Source organism: Phalangium opilio, unplaced genomic scaffold (genome assembly GCF_054372755.1).
Source record: "Phalangium opilio isolate 3A_F unplaced genomic scaffold, DU_Popi_V2 ptg000011l_1, whole genome shotgun sequence".
Taxonomy (NCBI): domain Eukaryota; kingdom Metazoa; phylum Arthropoda; class Arachnida; order Opiliones; family Phalangiidae; genus Phalangium; species Phalangium opilio.
Window position 1 is genome coordinate 9,666,712 of NW_028324147.1, and position 12,344 is coordinate 9,679,055.

General features: G+C 42.6%; 75 non-coding genes across 75 annotated transcripts; all 75 read left to right on the forward strand.

Moving 5' to 3' along the window:
* Positions 1-144: 144 nt before the first annotated feature.
* Positions 145-218, forward strand: TRNAI-UAU (transfer RNA isoleucine (anticodon UAU)). Its single transcript has one exon. It is a non-coding gene; the product is annotated as a tRNA-Ile (tRNA).
* Positions 219-621: 403 nt separating this feature from the next.
* TRNAI-AAU (transfer RNA isoleucine (anticodon AAU)) lies at positions 622-695 on the forward strand. Its single transcript has one exon. It is a non-coding gene; the product is annotated as a tRNA-Ile (tRNA).
* An 85-nt stretch (positions 696-780) lies between these two features.
* On the forward strand, positions 781-854 carry TRNAI-AAU (transfer RNA isoleucine (anticodon AAU)). Its single transcript has one exon. It is a non-coding gene; the product is annotated as a tRNA-Ile (tRNA).
* An 85-nt stretch (positions 855-939) lies between these two features.
* Positions 940-1,013, forward strand: TRNAF-AAA (transfer RNA phenylalanine (anticodon AAA)). The gene has a single exon. It is a non-coding gene; the product is annotated as a tRNA-Phe (tRNA).
* Positions 1,014-1,098: 85 nt separating this feature from the next.
* On the forward strand, positions 1,099-1,172 carry TRNAI-AAU (transfer RNA isoleucine (anticodon AAU)). The gene has a single exon. It is a non-coding gene; the product is annotated as a tRNA-Ile (tRNA).
* Positions 1,173-1,257: 85 nt separating this feature from the next.
* Positions 1,258-1,331, forward strand: TRNAI-AAU (transfer RNA isoleucine (anticodon AAU)). The gene has a single exon. It is a non-coding gene; the product is annotated as a tRNA-Ile (tRNA).
* An 85-nt stretch (positions 1,332-1,416) lies between these two features.
* Positions 1,417-1,490, forward strand: TRNAI-AAU (transfer RNA isoleucine (anticodon AAU)). The gene has a single exon. It is a non-coding gene; the product is annotated as a tRNA-Ile (tRNA).
* Positions 1,491-1,574: 84 nt separating this feature from the next.
* Positions 1,575-1,648, forward strand: TRNAI-AAU (transfer RNA isoleucine (anticodon AAU)). Its single transcript has one exon. It is a non-coding gene; the product is annotated as a tRNA-Ile (tRNA).
* An 84-nt stretch (positions 1,649-1,732) lies between these two features.
* TRNAI-AAU (transfer RNA isoleucine (anticodon AAU)) lies at positions 1,733-1,806 on the forward strand. Its single transcript has one exon. It is a non-coding gene; the product is annotated as a tRNA-Ile (tRNA).
* An 85-nt stretch (positions 1,807-1,891) lies between these two features.
* Positions 1,892-1,965, forward strand: TRNAI-AAU (transfer RNA isoleucine (anticodon AAU)). Its single transcript has one exon. It is a non-coding gene; the product is annotated as a tRNA-Ile (tRNA).
* Positions 1,966-2,049: 84 nt separating this feature from the next.
* TRNAI-AAU (transfer RNA isoleucine (anticodon AAU)) lies at positions 2,050-2,123 on the forward strand. Its single transcript has one exon. It is a non-coding gene; the product is annotated as a tRNA-Ile (tRNA).
* Positions 2,124-2,208: 85 nt separating this feature from the next.
* On the forward strand, positions 2,209-2,282 carry TRNAI-AAU (transfer RNA isoleucine (anticodon AAU)). Its single transcript has one exon. It is a non-coding gene; the product is annotated as a tRNA-Ile (tRNA).
* Positions 2,283-2,366: 84 nt separating this feature from the next.
* On the forward strand, positions 2,367-2,440 carry TRNAI-AAU (transfer RNA isoleucine (anticodon AAU)). The gene has a single exon. It is a non-coding gene; the product is annotated as a tRNA-Ile (tRNA).
* An 84-nt stretch (positions 2,441-2,524) lies between these two features.
* On the forward strand, positions 2,525-2,598 carry TRNAI-AAU (transfer RNA isoleucine (anticodon AAU)). Its single transcript has one exon. It is a non-coding gene; the product is annotated as a tRNA-Ile (tRNA).
* Positions 2,599-2,683: 85 nt separating this feature from the next.
* TRNAI-AAU (transfer RNA isoleucine (anticodon AAU)) lies at positions 2,684-2,757 on the forward strand. The gene has a single exon. It is a non-coding gene; the product is annotated as a tRNA-Ile (tRNA).
* Positions 2,758-2,841: 84 nt separating this feature from the next.
* TRNAI-AAU (transfer RNA isoleucine (anticodon AAU)) lies at positions 2,842-2,915 on the forward strand. The gene has a single exon. It is a non-coding gene; the product is annotated as a tRNA-Ile (tRNA).
* An 84-nt stretch (positions 2,916-2,999) lies between these two features.
* TRNAI-AAU (transfer RNA isoleucine (anticodon AAU)) lies at positions 3,000-3,073 on the forward strand. Its single transcript has one exon. It is a non-coding gene; the product is annotated as a tRNA-Ile (tRNA).
* Positions 3,074-3,158: 85 nt separating this feature from the next.
* On the forward strand, positions 3,159-3,232 carry TRNAI-AAU (transfer RNA isoleucine (anticodon AAU)). The gene has a single exon. It is a non-coding gene; the product is annotated as a tRNA-Ile (tRNA).
* Positions 3,233-3,317: 85 nt separating this feature from the next.
* TRNAI-AAU (transfer RNA isoleucine (anticodon AAU)) lies at positions 3,318-3,391 on the forward strand. Its single transcript has one exon. It is a non-coding gene; the product is annotated as a tRNA-Ile (tRNA).
* An 85-nt stretch (positions 3,392-3,476) lies between these two features.
* On the forward strand, positions 3,477-3,550 carry TRNAF-AAA (transfer RNA phenylalanine (anticodon AAA)). Its single transcript has one exon. It is a non-coding gene; the product is annotated as a tRNA-Phe (tRNA).
* Positions 3,551-3,635: 85 nt separating this feature from the next.
* On the forward strand, positions 3,636-3,709 carry TRNAI-AAU (transfer RNA isoleucine (anticodon AAU)). The gene has a single exon. It is a non-coding gene; the product is annotated as a tRNA-Ile (tRNA).
* Positions 3,710-3,794: 85 nt separating this feature from the next.
* On the forward strand, positions 3,795-3,868 carry TRNAI-AAU (transfer RNA isoleucine (anticodon AAU)). Its single transcript has one exon. It is a non-coding gene; the product is annotated as a tRNA-Ile (tRNA).
* Positions 3,869-3,953: 85 nt separating this feature from the next.
* Positions 3,954-4,027, forward strand: TRNAI-AAU (transfer RNA isoleucine (anticodon AAU)). Its single transcript has one exon. It is a non-coding gene; the product is annotated as a tRNA-Ile (tRNA).
* Positions 4,028-4,112: 85 nt separating this feature from the next.
* Positions 4,113-4,186, forward strand: TRNAI-AAU (transfer RNA isoleucine (anticodon AAU)). Its single transcript has one exon. It is a non-coding gene; the product is annotated as a tRNA-Ile (tRNA).
* An 84-nt stretch (positions 4,187-4,270) lies between these two features.
* TRNAI-AAU (transfer RNA isoleucine (anticodon AAU)) lies at positions 4,271-4,344 on the forward strand. The gene has a single exon. It is a non-coding gene; the product is annotated as a tRNA-Ile (tRNA).
* Positions 4,345-4,429: 85 nt separating this feature from the next.
* TRNAI-AAU (transfer RNA isoleucine (anticodon AAU)) lies at positions 4,430-4,503 on the forward strand. Its single transcript has one exon. It is a non-coding gene; the product is annotated as a tRNA-Ile (tRNA).
* An 85-nt stretch (positions 4,504-4,588) lies between these two features.
* TRNAI-AAU (transfer RNA isoleucine (anticodon AAU)) lies at positions 4,589-4,662 on the forward strand. Its single transcript has one exon. It is a non-coding gene; the product is annotated as a tRNA-Ile (tRNA).
* Positions 4,663-4,746: 84 nt separating this feature from the next.
* TRNAI-AAU (transfer RNA isoleucine (anticodon AAU)) lies at positions 4,747-4,820 on the forward strand. Its single transcript has one exon. It is a non-coding gene; the product is annotated as a tRNA-Ile (tRNA).
* An 85-nt stretch (positions 4,821-4,905) lies between these two features.
* Positions 4,906-4,979, forward strand: TRNAI-AAU (transfer RNA isoleucine (anticodon AAU)). The gene has a single exon. It is a non-coding gene; the product is annotated as a tRNA-Ile (tRNA).
* An 85-nt stretch (positions 4,980-5,064) lies between these two features.
* Positions 5,065-5,138, forward strand: TRNAI-AAU (transfer RNA isoleucine (anticodon AAU)). The gene has a single exon. It is a non-coding gene; the product is annotated as a tRNA-Ile (tRNA).
* An 85-nt stretch (positions 5,139-5,223) lies between these two features.
* Positions 5,224-5,297, forward strand: TRNAI-AAU (transfer RNA isoleucine (anticodon AAU)). The gene has a single exon. It is a non-coding gene; the product is annotated as a tRNA-Ile (tRNA).
* An 85-nt stretch (positions 5,298-5,382) lies between these two features.
* TRNAI-AAU (transfer RNA isoleucine (anticodon AAU)) lies at positions 5,383-5,456 on the forward strand. Its single transcript has one exon. It is a non-coding gene; the product is annotated as a tRNA-Ile (tRNA).
* An 84-nt stretch (positions 5,457-5,540) lies between these two features.
* On the forward strand, positions 5,541-5,614 carry TRNAI-AAU (transfer RNA isoleucine (anticodon AAU)). The gene has a single exon. It is a non-coding gene; the product is annotated as a tRNA-Ile (tRNA).
* Positions 5,615-5,699: 85 nt separating this feature from the next.
* TRNAI-AAU (transfer RNA isoleucine (anticodon AAU)) lies at positions 5,700-5,773 on the forward strand. The gene has a single exon. It is a non-coding gene; the product is annotated as a tRNA-Ile (tRNA).
* Positions 5,774-5,858: 85 nt separating this feature from the next.
* On the forward strand, positions 5,859-5,932 carry TRNAI-AAU (transfer RNA isoleucine (anticodon AAU)). The gene has a single exon. It is a non-coding gene; the product is annotated as a tRNA-Ile (tRNA).
* Positions 5,933-6,017: 85 nt separating this feature from the next.
* TRNAI-AAU (transfer RNA isoleucine (anticodon AAU)) lies at positions 6,018-6,091 on the forward strand. Its single transcript has one exon. It is a non-coding gene; the product is annotated as a tRNA-Ile (tRNA).
* An 85-nt stretch (positions 6,092-6,176) lies between these two features.
* On the forward strand, positions 6,177-6,250 carry TRNAI-AAU (transfer RNA isoleucine (anticodon AAU)). Its single transcript has one exon. It is a non-coding gene; the product is annotated as a tRNA-Ile (tRNA).
* An 84-nt stretch (positions 6,251-6,334) lies between these two features.
* TRNAI-AAU (transfer RNA isoleucine (anticodon AAU)) lies at positions 6,335-6,408 on the forward strand. The gene has a single exon. It is a non-coding gene; the product is annotated as a tRNA-Ile (tRNA).
* An 85-nt stretch (positions 6,409-6,493) lies between these two features.
* On the forward strand, positions 6,494-6,567 carry TRNAI-AAU (transfer RNA isoleucine (anticodon AAU)). The gene has a single exon. It is a non-coding gene; the product is annotated as a tRNA-Ile (tRNA).
* Positions 6,568-6,651: 84 nt separating this feature from the next.
* TRNAI-AAU (transfer RNA isoleucine (anticodon AAU)) lies at positions 6,652-6,725 on the forward strand. Its single transcript has one exon. It is a non-coding gene; the product is annotated as a tRNA-Ile (tRNA).
* An 84-nt stretch (positions 6,726-6,809) lies between these two features.
* On the forward strand, positions 6,810-6,883 carry TRNAI-AAU (transfer RNA isoleucine (anticodon AAU)). Its single transcript has one exon. It is a non-coding gene; the product is annotated as a tRNA-Ile (tRNA).
* Positions 6,884-6,968: 85 nt separating this feature from the next.
* TRNAI-AAU (transfer RNA isoleucine (anticodon AAU)) lies at positions 6,969-7,042 on the forward strand. Its single transcript has one exon. It is a non-coding gene; the product is annotated as a tRNA-Ile (tRNA).
* Positions 7,043-7,126: 84 nt separating this feature from the next.
* Positions 7,127-7,200, forward strand: TRNAI-AAU (transfer RNA isoleucine (anticodon AAU)). Its single transcript has one exon. It is a non-coding gene; the product is annotated as a tRNA-Ile (tRNA).
* An 84-nt stretch (positions 7,201-7,284) lies between these two features.
* Positions 7,285-7,358, forward strand: TRNAI-AAU (transfer RNA isoleucine (anticodon AAU)). Its single transcript has one exon. It is a non-coding gene; the product is annotated as a tRNA-Ile (tRNA).
* An 85-nt stretch (positions 7,359-7,443) lies between these two features.
* On the forward strand, positions 7,444-7,517 carry TRNAI-AAU (transfer RNA isoleucine (anticodon AAU)). The gene has a single exon. It is a non-coding gene; the product is annotated as a tRNA-Ile (tRNA).
* Positions 7,518-7,602: 85 nt separating this feature from the next.
* On the forward strand, positions 7,603-7,676 carry TRNAI-AAU (transfer RNA isoleucine (anticodon AAU)). The gene has a single exon. It is a non-coding gene; the product is annotated as a tRNA-Ile (tRNA).
* Positions 7,677-7,760: 84 nt separating this feature from the next.
* TRNAI-AAU (transfer RNA isoleucine (anticodon AAU)) lies at positions 7,761-7,834 on the forward strand. The gene has a single exon. It is a non-coding gene; the product is annotated as a tRNA-Ile (tRNA).
* Positions 7,835-7,919: 85 nt separating this feature from the next.
* TRNAI-AAU (transfer RNA isoleucine (anticodon AAU)) lies at positions 7,920-7,993 on the forward strand. The gene has a single exon. It is a non-coding gene; the product is annotated as a tRNA-Ile (tRNA).
* An 85-nt stretch (positions 7,994-8,078) lies between these two features.
* Positions 8,079-8,152, forward strand: TRNAI-AAU (transfer RNA isoleucine (anticodon AAU)). Its single transcript has one exon. It is a non-coding gene; the product is annotated as a tRNA-Ile (tRNA).
* An 84-nt stretch (positions 8,153-8,236) lies between these two features.
* On the forward strand, positions 8,237-8,310 carry TRNAI-AAU (transfer RNA isoleucine (anticodon AAU)). Its single transcript has one exon. It is a non-coding gene; the product is annotated as a tRNA-Ile (tRNA).
* Positions 8,311-8,395: 85 nt separating this feature from the next.
* On the forward strand, positions 8,396-8,469 carry TRNAI-AAU (transfer RNA isoleucine (anticodon AAU)). Its single transcript has one exon. It is a non-coding gene; the product is annotated as a tRNA-Ile (tRNA).
* Positions 8,470-8,553: 84 nt separating this feature from the next.
* On the forward strand, positions 8,554-8,627 carry TRNAI-AAU (transfer RNA isoleucine (anticodon AAU)). Its single transcript has one exon. It is a non-coding gene; the product is annotated as a tRNA-Ile (tRNA).
* Positions 8,628-8,712: 85 nt separating this feature from the next.
* On the forward strand, positions 8,713-8,786 carry TRNAI-AAU (transfer RNA isoleucine (anticodon AAU)). The gene has a single exon. It is a non-coding gene; the product is annotated as a tRNA-Ile (tRNA).
* An 85-nt stretch (positions 8,787-8,871) lies between these two features.
* On the forward strand, positions 8,872-8,945 carry TRNAI-AAU (transfer RNA isoleucine (anticodon AAU)). Its single transcript has one exon. It is a non-coding gene; the product is annotated as a tRNA-Ile (tRNA).
* Positions 8,946-9,030: 85 nt separating this feature from the next.
* Positions 9,031-9,104, forward strand: TRNAI-AAU (transfer RNA isoleucine (anticodon AAU)). Its single transcript has one exon. It is a non-coding gene; the product is annotated as a tRNA-Ile (tRNA).
* An 85-nt stretch (positions 9,105-9,189) lies between these two features.
* Positions 9,190-9,263, forward strand: TRNAI-AAU (transfer RNA isoleucine (anticodon AAU)). The gene has a single exon. It is a non-coding gene; the product is annotated as a tRNA-Ile (tRNA).
* Positions 9,264-9,347: 84 nt separating this feature from the next.
* On the forward strand, positions 9,348-9,421 carry TRNAI-AAU (transfer RNA isoleucine (anticodon AAU)). The gene has a single exon. It is a non-coding gene; the product is annotated as a tRNA-Ile (tRNA).
* Positions 9,422-9,506: 85 nt separating this feature from the next.
* TRNAI-AAU (transfer RNA isoleucine (anticodon AAU)) lies at positions 9,507-9,580 on the forward strand. The gene has a single exon. It is a non-coding gene; the product is annotated as a tRNA-Ile (tRNA).
* An 85-nt stretch (positions 9,581-9,665) lies between these two features.
* TRNAI-AAU (transfer RNA isoleucine (anticodon AAU)) lies at positions 9,666-9,739 on the forward strand. Its single transcript has one exon. It is a non-coding gene; the product is annotated as a tRNA-Ile (tRNA).
* Positions 9,740-9,823: 84 nt separating this feature from the next.
* On the forward strand, positions 9,824-9,897 carry TRNAI-AAU (transfer RNA isoleucine (anticodon AAU)). Its single transcript has one exon. It is a non-coding gene; the product is annotated as a tRNA-Ile (tRNA).
* Positions 9,898-9,982: 85 nt separating this feature from the next.
* TRNAI-AAU (transfer RNA isoleucine (anticodon AAU)) lies at positions 9,983-10,056 on the forward strand. The gene has a single exon. It is a non-coding gene; the product is annotated as a tRNA-Ile (tRNA).
* Positions 10,057-10,141: 85 nt separating this feature from the next.
* TRNAI-AAU (transfer RNA isoleucine (anticodon AAU)) lies at positions 10,142-10,215 on the forward strand. The gene has a single exon. It is a non-coding gene; the product is annotated as a tRNA-Ile (tRNA).
* An 85-nt stretch (positions 10,216-10,300) lies between these two features.
* Positions 10,301-10,374, forward strand: TRNAI-AAU (transfer RNA isoleucine (anticodon AAU)). Its single transcript has one exon. It is a non-coding gene; the product is annotated as a tRNA-Ile (tRNA).
* An 85-nt stretch (positions 10,375-10,459) lies between these two features.
* Positions 10,460-10,533, forward strand: TRNAI-AAU (transfer RNA isoleucine (anticodon AAU)). Its single transcript has one exon. It is a non-coding gene; the product is annotated as a tRNA-Ile (tRNA).
* Positions 10,534-10,618: 85 nt separating this feature from the next.
* Positions 10,619-10,692, forward strand: TRNAI-AAU (transfer RNA isoleucine (anticodon AAU)). Its single transcript has one exon. It is a non-coding gene; the product is annotated as a tRNA-Ile (tRNA).
* Positions 10,693-10,777: 85 nt separating this feature from the next.
* Positions 10,778-10,851, forward strand: TRNAF-AAA (transfer RNA phenylalanine (anticodon AAA)). Its single transcript has one exon. It is a non-coding gene; the product is annotated as a tRNA-Phe (tRNA).
* An 85-nt stretch (positions 10,852-10,936) lies between these two features.
* Positions 10,937-11,011, forward strand: TRNAI-AAU (transfer RNA isoleucine (anticodon AAU)). The gene has a single exon. It is a non-coding gene; the product is annotated as a tRNA-Ile (tRNA).
* Positions 11,012-11,096: 85 nt separating this feature from the next.
* TRNAI-AAU (transfer RNA isoleucine (anticodon AAU)) lies at positions 11,097-11,170 on the forward strand. Its single transcript has one exon. It is a non-coding gene; the product is annotated as a tRNA-Ile (tRNA).
* An 85-nt stretch (positions 11,171-11,255) lies between these two features.
* Positions 11,256-11,329, forward strand: TRNAI-AAU (transfer RNA isoleucine (anticodon AAU)). Its single transcript has one exon. It is a non-coding gene; the product is annotated as a tRNA-Ile (tRNA).
* An 85-nt stretch (positions 11,330-11,414) lies between these two features.
* TRNAI-AAU (transfer RNA isoleucine (anticodon AAU)) lies at positions 11,415-11,488 on the forward strand. The gene has a single exon. It is a non-coding gene; the product is annotated as a tRNA-Ile (tRNA).
* An 84-nt stretch (positions 11,489-11,572) lies between these two features.
* On the forward strand, positions 11,573-11,646 carry TRNAI-AAU (transfer RNA isoleucine (anticodon AAU)). The gene has a single exon. It is a non-coding gene; the product is annotated as a tRNA-Ile (tRNA).
* An 85-nt stretch (positions 11,647-11,731) lies between these two features.
* TRNAI-AAU (transfer RNA isoleucine (anticodon AAU)) lies at positions 11,732-11,805 on the forward strand. Its single transcript has one exon. It is a non-coding gene; the product is annotated as a tRNA-Ile (tRNA).
* An 85-nt stretch (positions 11,806-11,890) lies between these two features.
* On the forward strand, positions 11,891-11,964 carry TRNAI-AAU (transfer RNA isoleucine (anticodon AAU)). The gene has a single exon. It is a non-coding gene; the product is annotated as a tRNA-Ile (tRNA).
* Positions 11,965-12,049: 85 nt separating this feature from the next.
* Positions 12,050-12,124, forward strand: TRNAI-AAU (transfer RNA isoleucine (anticodon AAU)). The gene has a single exon. It is a non-coding gene; the product is annotated as a tRNA-Ile (tRNA).
* An 85-nt stretch (positions 12,125-12,209) lies between these two features.
* Positions 12,210-12,283, forward strand: TRNAI-AAU (transfer RNA isoleucine (anticodon AAU)). Its single transcript has one exon. It is a non-coding gene; the product is annotated as a tRNA-Ile (tRNA).
* Positions 12,284-12,344: the final 61 nt, after the last annotated feature.

Sequence of the window (12,344 nt, forward strand, 5' to 3'; positions counted from 1 at the left end):
TAGGTTAGAGCGTCGTGCTAATAACTTGAAGGTCGTGGGTTAGATCCCCCCTTGGGCCATAGGTACTGTTTATTCTTTGGAAATCCGTAACGTTTTGGCTTCATTTTAATATGTTCGATATCTTGGAAAGCGTATGAACTGTGTGGCCCATTAGCTCAGTTGGTTAGAGTGTCGTGCTTATAACGCGAAGGTCGTGGGTTCGATCCCCCTATGGGCTATAGGTACTGTTTTTTCTTTGGAAATCCGTAAAGTTTTGGCTTCATTTTAATATTTTTGATATCTTGGAAAGCATATGAACTGTGTTACCCATTAGCTCAGTTGGTTAGAGCGTCGTGCTAATAACGCGAGGGTCGTGGGTTCGATCCCCACTTGGGCCATAGGTGCTGTTTTTTCTTTGAAAATCCGTAAAGTTTTGGCTTCATTTTAATATATTTGATATCTGGGAAACCGTACTAAAAGTGTGGCCCATTAGCTCAGTAGGTTAGAGCGTCGTGCTAATAACTTGAAGGTCGTGGGTTAGATCCCCCCTTGGGCCATAGGTACTGTTTATTCTTTGGAAATCCGTTTTGTTTTGGCTTCATTTAAATATATTTGATATCTTGGAAAGCGTATCAATTGTGTGGCCCATTAGCTCAGTTGGTTAGAGCGTCGTGCTAATAACGCGAAGGTCGTGGGTTCGATCCACCCATGGGCCATAGATACTGTTTTTTCTTTGGAAATCCGTAAAGTTTTGGCTTCATTTTAATATATTTGATATCTTGGAAAGCGTATGAACTGTGTGGCCCATTAGCTCAGTTGGCTAGAGCGTCGTGCTAATAACGCGAAGGTCGTGGGTTCGATCCCCCCATGGGGCATAGGTACTGTTTTTTCTTTGGAAATCCGTAAAGTTTTGGCTTCATTTTAATATATTTGATATCTTGGAAAGCATGTTAAGTGTGTGGCCCGTAAGCTCAGTTGGTTAGAGCGTCGTGCTAAAAACGCGAAGGTCGTGGGTTCAATCCCCCCATGGGCCATAGGTACTGTTTTTTCTTTGGAAATCCGTAAAGTTTTGGCTTCATTTTAATATATTTGATATCTTGGAAAGCATGTTAAGTGTGTGGCCCATTAGCTCAGTTGGTTAGAGCGTCGTGCTAATAACGCGAAGGTGGTGGGTTCAATCCCCCCATGGGCCATAGGTACTGTTTTTTCTTTGGAAATCCGTAAAGTTTTGGCTTCATTTTAATATATATGATATCTTGGGAAGCATGTTAAGTGTATGGCCCATTAGCTCAGTTGGTTAGAGCGTCGTGCTAATAACGCGAAGGTCGTGGGTTCGATCCCCCCATGGGCCATAGGTACTGTTTTTTCTTTGTTAATCCGTAAAGTTTTGGCTTCATTTTAATATATTTGATATCTTGGAAAGCGTATGATCTGTGTGGCCCATTAGCTCAGTTGGTTAGAGCGTCGTTCTAATAACGCGAAGGTCGTGGGTTCGATCCCCCCATGGGCCATAGGTACTGTTTTTCCTTTGGAAATCCGTAAAGTTTGGCTTCATTTTAATATATTTGATATCTTGGAAAGCGTATGAACTGTGTAGCCCATTAGCTCAGTTGGTTAGAGCGTCGTGCTAATAACGCGAAGGTGGTGGGTTCAATCCCCCCATGGGCCATAGGTACTGATTTTCTTTGGAAATCCGTAAAGTTTTGGCTTCATTTTAATATATTTGATATCTTGGAAAGCATGTTAAGTGTGTGGCCCATTAGCTCAGTTGGTTAGAGCGTCGTGCTAATAACGCGAAGGTGGTGGGTTCAATCCCCCCATGGGCCATAGGTACTGTTTTTTCTTTGGAAATCCGTAAAGTTTTGGCTTCATTTTAATATATTTGATATCTTGGAAAGCGTATGAGCTGTGCGGCCCATTAGCTCAGTTGGTTAGAGCGTCGTTCTAATAACGCGAAGGTCGTGGGTTCGATCCCCCCATGGGCCATAGGTACTGTTTTTCCTTTGGAAATCCGTAAAGTTTGGCTTCATTTTAATATATTTGATATCTTGGAAAGCGTATGAACTGTGTGGCCCATTAGCTCAGTTGGTTAGAGCGTCGTGCTAATAACGCGAAGGTCGTGGGTTCGATCCCCCCATGGGCCATAGGTACTGTTTTTTCTTTGTTAATCCGTAAAGTTTTGGCTTCATTTTAATATATTTGATATCTTGGAAAGCGTATGAGCTGTGTGGCCCATTAGCTCAGTTGGTTAGAGCGTCGTTCTAATAACGCGAAGGTCGTGGGTTCGATCCCCCCATGGGCCATAGGTACTGTTTTTCCTTTGGAAATCCGTAAAGTTTGGCTTCATTTTAATATATTTGATATCTTGGAAAGCGTATGAACTGTGTGGCCCATTAGCTCAGTTGGTTAGAGCGTCGTGCTAATAACGCGAAGGTCGTGGGTTCGATCCCCCCATGGGCTATAGGTACTGATTTTCTTTGGAAATCCGTAAAGTTTTGGCTTCATTTTAATATATTTGATATCTTGGAAAGCATGTTAAGTGTGTGGCCCATTAGCTCAGTTGGTTAGAGCGTCGTGCTAATAACGCGAAGGTGGTGGGTTCAATCCCCCCATGGGCCATAGGTACTGTTTTTTCTTTGGAAATCCGTAAAGTTTTGGCTTCATTTTAATATATTTGATATCTTGGAAAGCGTATGAGCTGTGCGGCCCATTAGCTCAGTTGGTTAGAGCGTCGTTCTAATAACGCGAAGGTCGTGGGTTCGATCCCCCCATGGGCCATAGGTACTGTTTTTCCTTTGGAAATCCGTAAAGTTTGGCTTCATTTTAATATATTTGATATCTTGGAAAGCGTATGAACTGTGTGGCCCATTAGCTCAGTTGGTTAGAGCGTCGTGCTAATAACGCGAAGGTCGTGGGTTCGATCCCCCCATGGGCTATAGGTACTGATTTTCTTTGGAAATCCGTAAAGTTTTGGCTTCATTTTAATATATTTGATATCTTGGAAAGCATGTTAAGTGTGTGGCCCATTAGCTCAGTTGGTTAGAGCGCCGTGCTAATAACGCGAAGGTCGTGGGTTCGATCCCCCCATGGGCCATAGGTACTGTTTTTTCTTTGGAAATCCGTAAAGTTTTGGCTTCATTTTAATATATTTGATATCTTGGAAAGCATTTTAGGTGTGTGGCCTATTAGCTCAGTTGGTTAGAGCGTCGTGCTAATAACGCGAAGGTGGTGGGTTCAATCCCCCCATGGGCCATAGGTACTGTTTTTTCTTTGGAAATCCGTAAAGTTTTGGCTTCATTTTAATATATTTGATATCTTGGAAAGCATGTTAAGTGTGTGGCCCATTAGCTCAGTTGGTTAGAGCGTCGTGCTAATAACGCGAAGGTCGTGGGTTCGATCCCCCCACGGGCCATATGTACTGTTTTTTCTTTGGAAATCCGTAAAGTTTTGGCTTCATTTTAATATATTTGATATCTTGGAAAGCATGTTAAGTGTGTGGCCCGTAAGCTCAGTTGGTTAGAGCGTCGTGCTAAAAACGCGAAGGTCGTGGGTTCAATCCCCCCATGGGCCATAGGTACTGTTTTTTCTTTGGAAATCCGTAAAGTTTTGGCTTCATTTTAATATTTTCGATATCTTGTAAAGCGTGTTAAGAGTGTGGCCCATTAGCTCAGTTGGCTAGAGCGTCGTGCTAATAACGCGAAGGTCGTGGATTCGATCCCCCCATGGGCCATAGGTACTGTTTTTTCTTTGGAAATCCGTAAAGTTTTGGCTTCATTTTAATATATTTGATATCTTGGAAAGCGTATGAACTGTGTTGCCCATTAGCTCAGTTGGTTAGAGCGTCGTGCTAATAACGCGAAGGTCGTGGGTTCGATCCCCCCATGGGCCATAGGTACTGTTTTTTCTTTGGAAATTCGTAAAGTTTTGGCTTCATTTTAATATATTTGATATCTTGGAAAGCATGTTAAGTCTGTGGCCCATTAGCTCAGTTGGTTAGAGCGTCGTGCTAATAACGCGAAGGTCGTGGGTTCAATCCTCCCATGGGCCATAGGTACTGTTTTTTCTTTGGAAATCCGTAAAGTTTTGGCTTCATTTTAATATATTTGATATCTTGGAAAGCGTATGAGCTGTGTGGCCCATTAGCTCAGTTGGTTAGAGCGTCGTGCTAATAACGCGAAGGTCGTGGGTTCGATCCCCCCATGGACCATAGGTACTGTTTTTCCTTTGGAAATCCGTAAAGTTTGGCTTCATTTTAATATATTTGATATCTTGGAAAGCGTATGAACTGTGTGGCCCATTAGCTCAGTTGGTTAGAGCGTCGTGCTAATAACACGAAGGTCGTGGGTTCGATCCCCCCATGGGCTATAGGTATTGTTTTTTCTTTGGAAATCCGTAAAGTTTTGGCTTCATTTTAATATATTTGATATCTTGGAAAGCATATTAAGTGTGTGGCCCATTAGCTCAGTTGGTTAGAGCGTCGTGCTAATAACTTGATGGTCGTGGGTTAGATCCCCCCTTGGGCCATAGGTACTGTTTATTCTTTGGAAATCCGTATTGTTTTGGCTTCATTTAAATATATTTGATATCTTGGAAAGCGTGTTAAGAGTGTGGCCCATTAGCTCAGTTGGCTAGAGCGTCGTGCTAATAAGGCGAAGATCGTGGATTCGATCCCCCCATGGGCCATAGGTACTGTTTTTCTTTCGAAATCCGTAAAGTTTTGGCTTCATTTTAATATATATGATATCTTGGGAAGCATGTTAAGTGTGTGGCCCATTAGCTCAGTTAGTTAGAGCGTCGTGCTAATAACGCGAAGGTCGTGGGTTCGATCCCCCCATGGGCCATAGGTACTGTTTTTTCTTTGGAAATCCGTAAAGTTTTGGCTTCATTTTAATATATTTGATATCTTGGAAAGCGTATGAAGTGTATGGCCCATTAGCTCAGTTGGTTAGAGCGTCGTGCTAATAACGCGAAGGTCGTGGATTCGATCCCCCCATGGGCCATAGGTACTGTTTTTTCTTTGGAAATCCGTAAAGTTTTGGCTTCATTTTAATATATTTGATATCTTGGAAAGCGTATGAACTGTGTTGCCCATTAGCTCAGTTGGTTAGAGCGTCGTGCTAATAACGCGAAGGTCGTGGGTTCGATCCCCCCATGGGCCATAGGTACTGTTTTTTCTTTGGAAATTCGTAAAGTTTTGGCTTCATTTTAATATATTTGATATCTTGGAAAGCATGTTAAGTGTGTGGCCCATTAGCTCAGTTGGTTAGAGCGTCGTGCTAATAACGCGAAGGTCGTGGGTTCAATCCCCCCATGGGCCATAGGTACTGTTTTTTCTTTGGAAATCCGTAAAGTTTTGGCTTCATTTTAATATATTTGATATCTTGGAAAGCGTATGAGCTGTGTGGCCCATTAGCTCAGTTGGTTAGAGCGTCGTGCTAATAACGCGAAGGTCGTGGGTTCGATCCCCCCATGGACCATAGGTACTGTTTTTCCTTTGGAAATCCGTAAAGTTTGGCTTCATTTTAATATATTTGATATCTTGGAAAGCGTATGAACTGTGTGGCCCATTAGCTCAGTTGGTTAGAGCGTCGTGCTAATAACACGAAGGTCGTGGGTTCGATCCCCCCATGGGCTATAGGTATTGTTTTTTCTTTGGAAATCCGTAAAGTTTTGGCTTCATTTTAATATATTTGATATCTTGGAAAGCATGTTAAGTGTGTGGCCCATTAGCTCAGTTGGTTAGAGCGTCGTGCTAATAACTTGATGGTCGTGGGTTAGATCCCCCCTTGGGCCATAGGTACTGTTTATTCTTTGGAAATCCGTATTGTTTTGGCTTCATTTAAATATATTTGATATCTTGGAAAGCGTGTTAAGAGTGTGGCCCATTAGCTCAGTTGGCTAGAGCGTCGTGCTAATAAGGCGAAGATCGTGGATTCGATCCCCCCATGGGCCATAGGTACTGTTTTTTCTTTCGAAATCCGTAAAGTTTTGGCTTCATTTTAATATATATGATATCTTGGGAAGCATGTTAAGTGTGTGGCCCATTAGCTCAGTTAGTTAGAGCGTCGTGCTAATAACGCGAAGGTCGTGGGTTCGATCCCCCCATGGGCCATAGGTACTGTTTTTTCTTTGGAAATCCGTAAAGTTTTGGCTTCATTTTAATATATTTGATATCTTGGAAAGCGTATGAGCTGTGCGGCCCATTAGCTCAGTTGGTTAGAGCGTCGTTCTAATAACGCGAAGGTCGTGGGTTCGATCCCCCCATGGGCCATAGGTACTGTTTTTCCTTTGGAAATCCGTAAAGTTTGGCTTCATTTTAATATATTTGATATCTTGGAAAGCGTATGAACTGTGTGGCCCATTAGCTCAGTTGGTTAGAGCGTCGTGCTAATAACGCGAAGGTCGTGGGTTCGATCCCCCCATGGGCCATAGGTACTGTTTTTTCTTTGTTAATCCGTAAAGTTTTGGCTTCATTTTAATATATTTGATATCTTGGAAAGCGTATGAGCTGTGTGGCCCATTAGCTCAGTTGGTTAGAGCGTCGTTCTAATAACGCGAAGGTCGTGGGTTCGATCCCCCCATGGGCCATAGGTACTGTTTTTCCTTTGGAAATCCGTAAAGTTTGGCTTCATTTTAATATATTTGATATCTTGGAAAGCGTATGAACTGTGTGGCCCATTAGCTCAGTTGGTTAGAGCGTCGTGCTAATAACGCGAAGGTCGTGGGTTCGATCCCCCCATGGGCTATAGGTACTGATTTTCTTTGGAAATCCGTAAAGTTTTGGCTTCATTTTAATATATTTGATATCTTGGAAAGCATGTTAAGTGTGTGGCCCATTAGCTCAGTTGGTTAGAGCGTCGTGCTAATAACGCGAAGGTGGTGGGTTCAATCCCCCCATGGGCCATAGGTACTGTTTTTTCTTTGGAAATCCGTAAAGTTTTGGCTTCATTTTAATATATTTGATATCTTGGAAAGCGTATGAGCTGTGCGGCCCATTAGCTCAGTTGGTTAGAGCGTCGTTCTAATAACGCGAAGGTCGTGGGTTCGATCCCCCCATGGGCCATAGGTACTGTTTTTCCTTTGGAAATCCGTAAAGTTTGGCTTCATTTTAATATATTTGATATCTTGGAAAGCGTATGAACTGTGTGGCCCATTAGCTCAGTTGGTTAGAGCGTCGTGCTAATAACGCGAAGGTCGTGGGTTCGATCCCCCCATGGGCTATAGGTACTGATTTTCTTTGGAAATCCGTAAAGTTTTGGCTTCATTTTAATATATTTGATATCTTGGAAAGCATGTTAAGTGTGTGGCCCATTAGCTCAGTTGGTTAGAGCGCCGTGCTAATAACGCGAAGGTCGTGGGTTCGATCCCCCCATGGGCCATAGGTACTGTTTTTTCTTTGGAAATCCGTAAAGTTTTGGCTTCATTTTAATATATTTGATATCTTGGAAAGCATTTTAGGTGTGTGGCCTATTAGCTCAGTTGGTTAGAGCGTCGTGCTAATAACGCGAAGGTGGTGGGTTCAATCCCCCCATGGGCCATAGGTACTGTTTTTTCTTTGGAAATCCGTAAAGTTTTGGCTTCATTTTAATATATTTGATATCTTGGAAAGCATATTAAGTGTGTGGCCCATTAGCTCAGTTGGTTAGAGCGTCGTGCTAATAACGCGAAGGTCGTAGGTTCGATCCCCCCATGGGCCATAGGTACTGTTTTTTCTTTGGAAATCCGTAAAGTTTGGCTTCATTTTAATATATTTGATATCTTGGAAAGCGTGTGAACTGTGTGGCCCATTAGCTCAGTTGGTTAGAGCGTCGTGCTAATAACGCGAAGGTCGTGGGTTCGATCCCCCAATGGGCTATAGGTACTGATTTTTCTTTGGAAATCCGTAAAGTTTTGGCTTCATTTTAATATATTTGATATCTTGGAAAGCATGTTAAGTGTGTGGCCCATTAGCTCAGTTGGTTAGAGCGTCGTGCTAATAACGCGAAGGTCGTGGGTTCAATCCCCCCATGGGCCATAGGTACTGTTTTTTCTTTGGAAATCCGTAAAGTTTTGGCTTCATTTTAATATATTTGATATCTTGGAAAGCGTACGAGCTGTGTGGCCCATTAGCTCAATTGATTAGAGCGTCGTGCTAATAACGCGAAGGTCGTGGGTTCGATCCCCCCTTGGACCATAGGTACTGTTTTTCCTTTGGAAATCCGTAAAGTTTGGCTTCATTTTAATATATTTGATATCTTGGAAAGCGTATGAGCTGTGTGGCCCATTAGCTCAGTTGGTTAGAGCGTCGTGCTAATAACGCGAAGGTCGTGGGTTCAATCCCCCCTTGGACCATAGGTACTGTTTTTCCTTTGGAAATCCGTAAAGTTTTGGCTTCATTTTAATATATTTGATATCTTGGAAAGCGTATGAGCTGTGTGGCCCATTAGCTCAGTTGGTTAGAGCGTCGTGCTAATAACGCGAAGGTCGTGGGTTCGATCCCCCCATGGACCATAGGTACTGTTTTTCCTTTGGAAATCCGTAAAGTTTGGCTTCATTTTAATATATTTGATATCTTGGAAAGCGTATGAACTGTGTGGCCCATTAGCTCAGTTGGTTAGAGCGTCGTGCTAATAACACGAAGGTCGTGGGTTCGATCCCCCCATGGGCTATAGGTATTGTTTTTTCTTTGGAAATCCGTAAAGTTTTGGCTTCATTTTAATATATTTGATATCTTGGAAAGCATGTTAAGTGTGTGGCCCATTAGCTCAGTTGGTTAGAGCGTCGTGCTAATAACTTGATGGTCGTGGGTTAGATCCCCCCTTGGGCCATAGGTACTGTTTATTCTTTGGAAATCCGTATTGTTTTGGCTTCATTTAAATATATTTGATATCTTGGAAAGCGTGTTAAGAGTGTGGCCCATTAGCTCAGTTGGCTAGAGCGTCGTGCTAATAAGGCGAAGATCGTGGATTCGATCCCCCCATGGGCCATAGGTACTGTTTTTTCTTTCGAAATCCGTAAAGTTTTGGCTTCATTTTAATATATATGATATCTTGGGAAGCATGTTAAGTGTGTGGCCCATTAGCTCAGTTAGTTAGAGCGTCGTGCTAATAACGCGAAGGTCGTGGGTTCGATCCCCTCATGGGCCATAGGTACTGTTTTTTCTTTGGAAATCCGTAAAGTTTTGGCTTCATTTTAATATATTTGATATCTTGGAAAGCGTATGAGCTGTGTGGCCCATTAGCTCAGTTGGTTAGAGCGTCGTGCTAATAACGCGAAGGTCGTAGGTTCGATCCCCCCATGGGCCATAGGTACTGTTTTTCCTTTGGAAATCCATAAAGTTTGGCTTCATTTTAATATATTTGATATCTTGGAAAGCGTATGAACTGTGTGGCCCATTAGCTCAGTTGGTTAGAGCGTCGTGCTAATAACGCGAAGGTCGTGGGTTCGATCCCCCAATGGGCTATAGGTACTGATTTTTCTTTGGAAATCCGTAAAGTTTTGGCTTCATTTTAATATATTTGATATCTTGGAAAGCATGTTAAGTGTGTGGCCCATTAGCTCAGTTGGTTAGAGCGTCGTGCTAATAACGCGAAGGTCGTGGGTTCAATCCCCCCATGGGCCATAGGTACTGTTTTTTCTTTGGAAATCCGTAAAGTTTTGGCTTCATTTTAATATATTTGATATCTTGGAAAGCGTACGAGCTGTGTGGCCCATTAGCTCAATTGATTAGAGCGTCGTGCTAATAACGCGAAGGTCGTGGGTTCGATCCCCCCTTGGACCATAGGTACTGTTTTTCCTTTGGAAATCCGTAAAGTTTGGCTTCATTTTAATATATTTGATATCTTGGAAAGCGTATGAACTGTGTGGCCCATTAGCTCAGTTGGTTAGAGCGTCGTGCTAATAACGCGAAGGTCGTGGGTTCGATCCCCCCATGGGCTATAGGTATTGTTTTTTCTTTGGAAATCCGTAAAGTTTTGGCTTCATTTTAATATATTTGATATCTTGGAAAGAATGTTAAGTGTGTGGCCCATTAGCTCAGTTGGTTAGAGCGTCGTGCTAATAACTTGATGGTCGTGGGTTAGATCCCCCCTTGGGCCATAGGTACTGTTTATTCTTTGGAAATCCGTATTGTTTTGGCTTCATTTAAATATATTTGATATCTTGGAAAGCGTGTTAAGAGTGTGGCCCATTAGCTCAGTTGGCTAGAGCGTCGTGCTAATAACGCGAAGATCGTGGATTCGGTCCCCCCATGGGCCATAGGTACTGTTTTTTCTTTCGAAATCCGTAAAGTTTTGGCTTCATTTTAATATATATGATATCTTGGGAAGCTTGTTAAGTGTGTGGCCCATTAGCTCAGTTAGTTAGAGCGTCGTGCTAATAACGCGAAGGTCGTGGGTTCGATCCCCCCATGGGCCATAGGTACTGTTTTTTCTTTGGAAATCCGTAAAGTTTTGGCTTCATTTTAATATATTTGATATCTTGGAAAGCATGTTAAGTGTGTGGCCCATTAGCTCAGTTGGTTAGAGCGTCGTGCTAATAACGCGAAGGTGGTGGTTTCAATCCTCCCATGGGCCATAGGTACTGTTTTTTCTTTGGAAATCCGTAAAGTTTTGGGTTCATTTTAATATATTTGATATCTTGGAAAGCATGTTAAGTGTGTGGCCCATTAGCTCAGTTGGTTAGAGCGTCGTGCTAATAACGCGAAGGTCGTGGGTTCGATCCCCCCATGGGCCATATGTACTGTTTTTTCTTTGGAAATCCGTAAAGTTTTGGCTTCATTTTAATATATTTGATATCTTGGAAAGCATGTTAAGTGTGTGGCCCGTAAGCTCAGTTGGTTAGAGCGTCGTGCTAAAAACGCGAAGGTCGTGGGTTCAATCCCCCCATGGGCCATAGGTACTGTTTTTTCTTTGGAAATCCGTAAAGTTTTGGCTTCATTTTAATATTTTCGATATCTTGGAAAGCGTGTTAAGAGTGTGGCCCATTAGCTCAGTTGGCTAGAGCGTCGTGCTAATAACGCGAAGGTCGTGGATTCGATCCCCCCTATAGGCCATAGGTACTGTTTTTTCTGTGGAAATCCGTAAAGTTTTGGCTTGATTTTAATATATTTGATATCTTGGAAAGCGTATGAACTGTGTGGCCCATTAGCTCAGTTGGTGAGAGCGTCGTGCTAATAACGCGAAGGTCGTGGGTTCGTTCCCCCCATGAGCCATAGGTACTGTTTTTTCTTTGGAAATCCGTATAGTTTTGGCTTCATTTTAATATATTTGATATCTTGGAAAGCGTATGAACTGTATGGCCCATTAGCTCAGTTGGTTAGAGCGTCGTGCTAATAACGCGAAGGTCGTGGGTTCGATCCCCCCATGGGCCATAGGTACTGTTTTTTCTTTGGAAATCCGTAAAGTTTTGGCTTCATTTTAATATATTTGATATCTTGGAAAGCGTATGAACTGTGTGGCTCATTAGCTCAGTTGGTTAGAGCGTCGTGCTAATAACGCGAAGGTCGTGGGTTCGATCCCCCCATGGGCCATAGGTACTGTTTTTCCTTTGGAAATCCGTAAAGTTTGGCTTCATTTTAATATATTTGATATCTTGGAAAGCGTATGAACTGTGTGGCTCATTAGCTCAGTTGGTTAGAGCGTCGTGCTAATAACGCGAAGGTCGTGGGTTCGATCCACCCATGGGCTATAGGTATTGTTTTTTCTTTGGAAATCCGTAAAGTTTTGGCTTCATATTAATATATTTGATATCTTGGAAAGCATGTTAAGTGTGTGGCCCATTAGCTCAGTTGGTTAGAGCGTCGTGCTAATAACTTGAAGGTCGTGGGTTAGATCCCCCCTTGGGCCATAGGTACTGTTTATTCTTTGGAAATCCGTATTGTTTTGGCTTCATTTTAATATATTTGATATCTTGGAAAGCGTGTTAAGAGTGTGGCCCATTAGCTCAGTTGGCTTGAGCGTCGTGCTAATAACGCGAAGATCGTGGATTCGATCCCCCCATGGGCCATAGGTACTGTTTTTTCTTTCGAAATCCGTAAAGTTTTGGCTTCATTTTAATATATATGATATCTTGGGAAGCATGTTAAGTGTGTGGCCCATTAGCTCAGTTAGTTAGAGCGTCGTGCTAATAACGCGAAGGTCGTGGGTTCGATCCCCCCCATGTGCCATAGGTACTGTTTTTTCTTTGGAAATCCGTAAAGTTTTGGCTTCATTTTAATATATTTGATATCTTGGAAAGCATGTTAAGTGTGTGGCCCATTAGCTCAGTTGGTTAGAGCGTCGTGCTAATAACGCGAAGGTGGTGGGTTCAATCCCCCCATGGGCCATAGGTACTGTTTTTTCTTTGGAAATCCGTAAAGTTTTGGCTTCATATTAATATATTTGATA